This window comes from Chiloscyllium plagiosum, unplaced genomic scaffold, assembly GCF_037043375.1.
Source record: "Chiloscyllium plagiosum isolate Xiang-an unplaced genomic scaffold, Cpla_swu_hap1 HiC_scaffold_38, whole genome shotgun sequence".
Classification (NCBI taxonomy): Eukaryota; Metazoa; Chordata; class Chondrichthyes; order Orectolobiformes; family Hemiscylliidae; genus Chiloscyllium; species Chiloscyllium plagiosum.
The window spans coordinates 74,022,667-74,030,148 of NW_028270176.1; positions in this window are offsets into that span (position 1 = coordinate 74,022,667).

The following is a 7,482-nucleotide window of genomic DNA, read 5'->3' on the forward strand; positions in this document are numbered from 1 at the left end:
CATGCTCACCACTGAGACACCATGCCCCCTCCCCTCCCCTCAAACCGGGTCCCTGGTACTGTGAGACAGCCGTGCTCATCACTGAGACACCATGCACCACTCCCCTCCCCGAAACCGATTCCCTGGTACTTTGAGACAACTGTGTTAACCACTGAGACACCATGTCCCAATTCCCCACCCCCATCCCTCCAACCGGGTTCCTGGTACTGTGAGACAGCCGTGCTAATCACTGAGACACCATGCCCCCTCCCCCTCCCCCCAAACCAGGTACATGGTACTGTGAGACAGCTGTGCTAACCACTGAGACACCATGCCCGCTTCTCCCTCCCCCAAACCCGGGTCCCTGGTACTGAGAGACAGCCGTGCTAACCACTGAGACACCATGCACCCTCCCCGCCCCCTCCCCCAAAACGGAGTCACTGTGCTTGGTAATACTTGGGAAATGTAAATAAAAGTGATCCGATTAGAGCTATGATGTTGTGCCATTATAGAGGCATGGGTTTCTCACGGGCAGGAATGGTTGCTGGATGTTCCAGGGTTTAGAACATTTAAAAAGAATAGGGAGGAGGTAAAAAGAGGAGGGGGTGCAGCACTGCTAATCAGAGAGGGTATCAAGCTACAGAAGTTAATATTATCGAGGAAGGTCTGCCTACTGAGTCAGTATGGGTGGAAATTAGGAACAGTAAGGCAGCAATCACCTCATTAGGGGTTAAATACAGCCCCCCCCTCCCAATAGAAGCAGGGAGATTGAAGAAAGCATAGGTCGGCAGTTTTTGGAAAAGTATGAATGGAATAGGGTAGTTGTAATGGGTGACTAACTTTCCCAATATTGTTTGGAACCTCCTTCCAGCAGATGGTTTGGAAGGAGCTGTTTATGTAAAGTGTGTTCAGAAGGGTTTCCTAACTCAGTACGTTCACAGGCCGACGAGGGGAGAGACCATTTGGGATTTGGTGCTTGGCACTGAGCTGGGGCAGGTGTCAGATCTTGCGGTGGCAGAGCATTTTGGTGATAGTGACCACAACTGCCTCATATTCTTCATAGCCATGGAGAAGGAGAGAAGCAGGAACAATGGAAGGATATTTAGTTGGGGAAAAGGAAACTATGATACTATCATACTGCTTTGCGAAGCATGGACTGGGAGCAATTGTTCCATGGAAAGGGCACTATAGACATGTTTAAGGAACAGTTGTTGCGAGTGATGCACAAAAGTGTTCCTTTGACACAGGCAAGAAAGCGTAAGGTAAAGGAACCTTGGATAACGAGAGCGGAGGAGCTTATCGTCAAAAGAAAGAAGGCAACTTACGGAAGGTGAAGGAAGCACGGGTCTTGCTCAGCTCTGGAGGATTACAGGCAGGCGAGGAAGGAGCTGAAAAATGGTCTGAGGAGAGCCAGGAGGGGGGCAGGAAAAAGACTTGGCAGGAATGATTAAGGAGAAACTAAAGGCATTTTGCACATATGTGAGGAATAAGAGAATGATCAAAGAAAGAGTAGGGCCGATCAGGGATAGCATATGGAACTGAGGAGTTAGGGGAAGCCCTAAATGAGTTTTTTGCTTCTGTCTTTACGAACGAAAAGGACTTTGTAGTGAATGAAACCATTGAGGAGCAGGTAATCATGCAGCAACAGATAGATTGAGAACGCGGAAGTGTTGAAAATTTTGACAAACATTAATATTAACAATTCGCCAGGGCCAGACCAGATTTGTCCTCGGCTGCTTTGGGAAGCGAGAAATGTGATTGCTTCGTTGCTTGCGAAAATCCTTACATCCTCGCTCTCCATTGGAGTCGTACCTGAGGACTGGAGGGAGGCAAATATAATTCCTCTCTTCAAGAAAAGAAATAGGGAAATCCCCGGAAATTACAAATCAGTTAGTCTCACGTCTGTCATCTGCAAGATATTAGAAAGGATTCTACGGGATAGGGTTTATGACCATCTGGAAGAGCATGGCTTGATTAAATGCAGTCAGCACGGCTTTGTGAGGGGCAGGTCATGCCTCACAAAACTTATTGAGTTCTTTGAGGATGTTACTAGAAATGTTGATGAGGGTCGAGCGATGGATGTTGTGTATCTGGACATCAGCAAGGCATTTGATAAGATTCCCCATGGTAGGCTCGTTCAGAAGGTCAGGAGGAATGAGATGCAGGGAAATTTAGCTGTCTGGATATAGACTTGGCTGGTCGACAGAAGACAGCGAGTGGTCGTGGAAGGAAAATATTCTGCCTGGAAGTCAGTGGTGAGTGGTGTTCCACGGGCTCTGTTCTTGGGCCTCTACTCTTTAAAATTTTTATTAATGACTTGGATGAGGAGATTGAAGGGTTGGTTAGCAGGTTTGCAGAGGACACAAAGGTTGGAGGTATCATTGACAGTACACAGGACTGTTGCAGGCTGCAGTATGACATTGCCAGGATGGAATTCAAACTGGATAAATGCGAGGTGATGAATTTTGGAACGTCGAACTTGAAAGTTGAGTACAGGATTAAAGGTAGCATTCTTGGCAGTGTGGAGGAACAGCGGGATCTTGGTGTGCAAGTACATAGATCCCTTAAGATTTCTACTCAGCTGGACAGGGTTGTTGAGAAAGCATATGGTGTTTTGGCTTTCATTAACAGGGGGATTGAGTTTAAGAGCCGTGAGATCTTGTTGCAGCTCCATTTATTCATACCCCTATACTTATTCTCCAATTTTCTCATACTCCGACACTAAATTCTCCTGCTTTTTCATATAACGATACTAATTCTGCCATTTCCTCATAACCCAGTATGATTCTCTCATTTTCTGATGCCCGAGTTCAAATCTCGCAGTTTGGAGTGCCCTACTCTAATTCTACATTTTAATGGTGACTTGCACCAAATATCTAATTTAGGTCCACTCCACACCATTTCTTCCATTAACTATGTAGCTGCAATGATTCTCCCATGTCGTGGTCCACTTCTGTAATTCTCCAATGTTGGCGTTTACTGCATCAAATTCTCAAATTGCCAAATCTGCACTAATCCACCCTTTCGTCATGAACTGAAGAAACTCTCCCACTGAGTATTGCCTTGCCCCAACTCTCCTGTTTTGCTGTTTCCTGACATACATCTTCCACATAATGGTTTACTGCTCAAAGTTTTTTCATTAATGTCGCCCTGCATCGAATGGCCACTTTCCTGCACTTTACAACATTTCTCCGACTTACTGTTTCCTGCCCGTGTTCTCCCATTTAAATATGCTCTGTTCCAATTCTGCATGCTTTAAACACCCCACACCAATTCTCGAATTCAATATTGCCCTGAAACAATTCTCATGTTCATTGATACCCAAACCAACTTCTCCCAGTTTGGGGAACGCCACTGTGACTCTCTGAGATAGTGGTGCCATACCCCAATTCGCTGTTAAAGTTCCACTGTGCAACTTTTCCATTTCGTGGTTCGTGCAACAATTGTCCCAAATACAGCTTCACTTCCGTGCACCATTCTACCATTTTCGAATCCTGCACGAATCTTCTTTTCGTCAGCAACTGCACCTCCACCACATTTAATATTATTCAGCACCAGTTCTCCCACATCTTCCACCAATTCTCTACTTTCGTGACATCGGCACCAACTCTCCCATTATTGATGCCCTGCGTCAATTGTCCCATTGCGTGGTTTCCTGATACTCTTCCTCCACGTATGACTTCCCTGCTCCAAAGTTTTTTTTCATTTCTTGGTGGGCGGACTCGAATCTCGGACTTTACTGCTGCTTGCAAAATTGTTCCTTCTCAATGATTCCCTGCCCCTATTCTTCCAATTAGAGGTGTTCTGCTCAAATTCTTTAATGAATAGGCAATTTGTACTAATTTTCCAATGTAATGGCACTGTGCAACAATTCTCCCATTTACTGATACCCAACAATTCTCCCACTGCCTGACACCCTGTCACCCTGACGCCTGTCGTGGAAATTTAATCGACTTGAATCAACTGCTAGCAAGGGCAAAGGAAAGGCTAGCAGTATACTTGACAAAAGTGCCTTATGTAAGGGCTGTGAACAAAATTCACATATTCTTTTTATACTATTCTTATCATATGCTCAAGGACAAGTGTTGGGAAACATTCGAGCTCATATTTTCTCATTTCCATGCCTTGGACATAATTGTCTTTATGTTTTCCGAAGCTTTATTATGAACTTGGCTGCTCGCAAGACCAGTTGAAATGTTTGCAAAGTTCCACAAAGACAAGCTGACTCCTCGACGCAGAATTCAGCAAAGTATTTGCATATTTCAGCGAAGTATTAAAGTTTGCAAAACATTCTCTGACAGATTTCACAGTAATTTTGCTAATTTTCCAATTTTTTGTCATTTTACTACAAGGACAACAACCAAAAAAAAAGCCAGATAGCTATACATCAAAAATCATTTATGAACACCTGACATTTCCTCAGGCACCACCTAACTCTAACAAAGCTTTGTGGTGTTTTTTCCACTTCCCTGGTTTGCCTGAAACACAGCCCATCTTCACACGTCACATTCGTCAACGTCGGTGTAGGGTGCAGACAAGCAATCGGATCTTCCTTCTTTGGGACCACGGATAATTTCTCATTTCGTATCCTACTGCATTCATAAGCAAGTGGTATAGGCAGGTACACAACTAGGGTCTTATTCAAAGCAGTATGAGTAAGACCAGTCCTACAACTGGTAGAACGATATGGATCCAATACACCCATCCTCCATAAGGGACGTGAGCCATCGCGAGCAGGAGTCATCTGCTCGTGGAGGCGGTCATATACCTGCCTTCATGCCATTTATTCAACTAGTAATATTTTGGGACTCATCAGGAACATTAATACAGCATGAGGTACCTAACGATTTGCAGACGCCCCATCTCTCGGCTGTCAGGATTTCTAGTACTAATCGATTTTGTGTCACTGCTTCCTAACCATCATTAACTCAGTGTTAATGAGTGCTAGGCCTTCCTCCGTCTCATTTGCGAATACACCATATGCGAGGATGTTCTGCGTGTGTGTACCCATTCCAATGCAGAGGGATGCCCCTTCGAGTTCGGCAATTGCTGCCTTTTCGGGCGAACACTACTGTGTTGGTGGACAGTATCGCGGTGTAGCAGCACCTCTTTCTCCCTGCGGGAGTGGTAATACACTTTCTCGACACCTGCCCATATTATACCGGCCATCCTGATTAGATTAGATTACTTACAGTGTGGAAACAGGCTTTTTGGCCCAACAAGTCCACACACACCAGCCGAAGTGCAACGCACCCATACATTTACCTAACATCTAACACTATGGGCAATTTAGCATGGCCCATTCACCCAACCTGCACATCTTGGTGACTGTGGGAGGAAACTCACGAAGACACAGGGAGAATGTGCAAACTGCACACTGTCAGTCACCTGAGGCGGGAATTATACCGGGTTCTCCGGCGCTGTGAGGCAGCAATGCTAACCACTGTGCCACCGTGCCGCTCATGGTCTGAACATTGATAAAGGAACAAGCAACGTTTATGGTCGTATCATTTGCGTATGTTGCTGTACAAGAGTCATTGTTCAAGTACAACATCAAGCTACACTGGGAGATACCCAAAAAGAGTCTCCCCCGATTGGTGCAAATACACTTTTCTCCCCTACAATCCACTATCTGGAATGCTGTGCTCGGTAGTGTGTCAGGCTTGGGGCTGTAGTTAGCTTGGAGTTCGGGTGGTGACACGAGATTTGCACAAAGTGCCCCCCATTATCAGGGTCAGGCTCGTCGCCTCCCGTGGAAGCAGACAGCTGGCATTTCTCGCCAGGCTCTCAGTAATTTGCTGGGCAGACGACCTTTGGGCTGTGTGCAAACATATCCAACAAGTGTAGCCAACGTCTAATCTCTCGTTTTGTCTTATGACCAAAGCACAAGCTCTGTTCCCTTCACGTCTAGCAAATACGCTTTGCAGCTCCCACCCTACTGGCGTCGCATTTACGCCATTTAGTTCCAGCAGGCAAATTCCCCTCCTGCTTTAAATTCGCCCTCTCGCCACGGCCGTCTCCCTTCGAGTTCGGGTGTGTCATTAATGACGTTTGCCCGGCTTGGGGTTAGCTCCATGATCTGGTTTGATTGGTTGCCATGCTCCAGTGCTCCAATCGTCTGTAGTACATTCTGCACTGCATCTCGGAGGGCGGGAGTGGGGCGACTGCACCACTATATTCACCTGTCTACAGACCTTGGAGAAGGATCTATCTATTCGACACCACGAGACTCCCTCATTGCTCTTCAGAGTCTTACTTTGCTCATAGAATATCTATTTCCCATGTCAGGTGCCCCTTTTGCCATGGTGGCTACTACTAATGCCAGTCACCGGCGCGGCATGGATCCCTGCATAGATCTTAATGATCGAATTTATAGTCGTCCTTGTTACTGAACGGCTATGGGTCGCATGTAAAGATTCACTTCGTCGTTTCAGTTAAGATTACCGCCAGCTGCTGCATCCCAGACGCCCCTGCCCTTATGAATAGTCCTACCAGGGCGCTTGCCAACAGTGTGAACTGGGGCAGTCCCACATTTGCTTAAGTCTTCTAATAAATACATGCTCTAAATTGGTTTTCATTGTGCGATGTCTCCTCAGTCCCAGCTGCAAGTTTGTAATGGCTGGCGTGTATCCACGTGGCTGTTCCAGCGATCTTAAAAGCTATCTGTGCTGTAAGGCGTACTTGAAACGGTCCCAGCCACCTCTTCGCCTTCCAGTTTTCCCTCCTGAAGTCTTTCACCACTATTCAGGCTCCAGGTTATAGATCGTACATCTTCCCTTCTGCTGATTGGGGTAGTGCTGTCTTCACTTGATTCTGTATTTGGGACAGAAGTGTAGAGTAACACAACAACTCATCCTCACAGTGGCCTGTTTTCTGGCTTTCCTTACGTCTCGGGACAATTCCTGTGTTTGGCGGCCTACCAAACAAAATCTCAAACGGACTAAGATTAGCTCTCCCTCTCCTCCTAGATCTCATACACATTAGCACAATTGGAATTGCCTTTGTCCATGTCATCCCTAGTTCCTCACAGCATTTTGTCAATTTATTTTTAAGGTAGAATTTTCTCTTTCCGCTGCCCTACCGCTCGTTTGGTGGTAGGCACAGTGTAGGGAACGAATAGGAAATGACATCACCACGAACGCCAGGAACCCCGTCCAGGACAAACATATAAATAGAAAGCAGGAGACAACATCTTCGCTTCTCTTGGAGGTCGCCACTGATGATGTTACCTACCCAGGTAATGAAACGTCTGGATAACAAACGTACAGCTCAACCGGAGCTATAAACGTTCACAAACCTTGGGACTACTAAGCTTCTCAGGGATGCTCCATCTCGGAATTATTTCAGTTAGGAATGCTTTGATCATGGCACTGGCGTTCTGCTTTGCCGTGGGGAACGCTTCCACCCATTTGGAAAACATATCAACTATTACCAGACAATACCGTTTTCCTTCGCAGGGTGTTAGTTTGGTAAAATCCAGTTGTAAATGTTCAAATTGTTTTT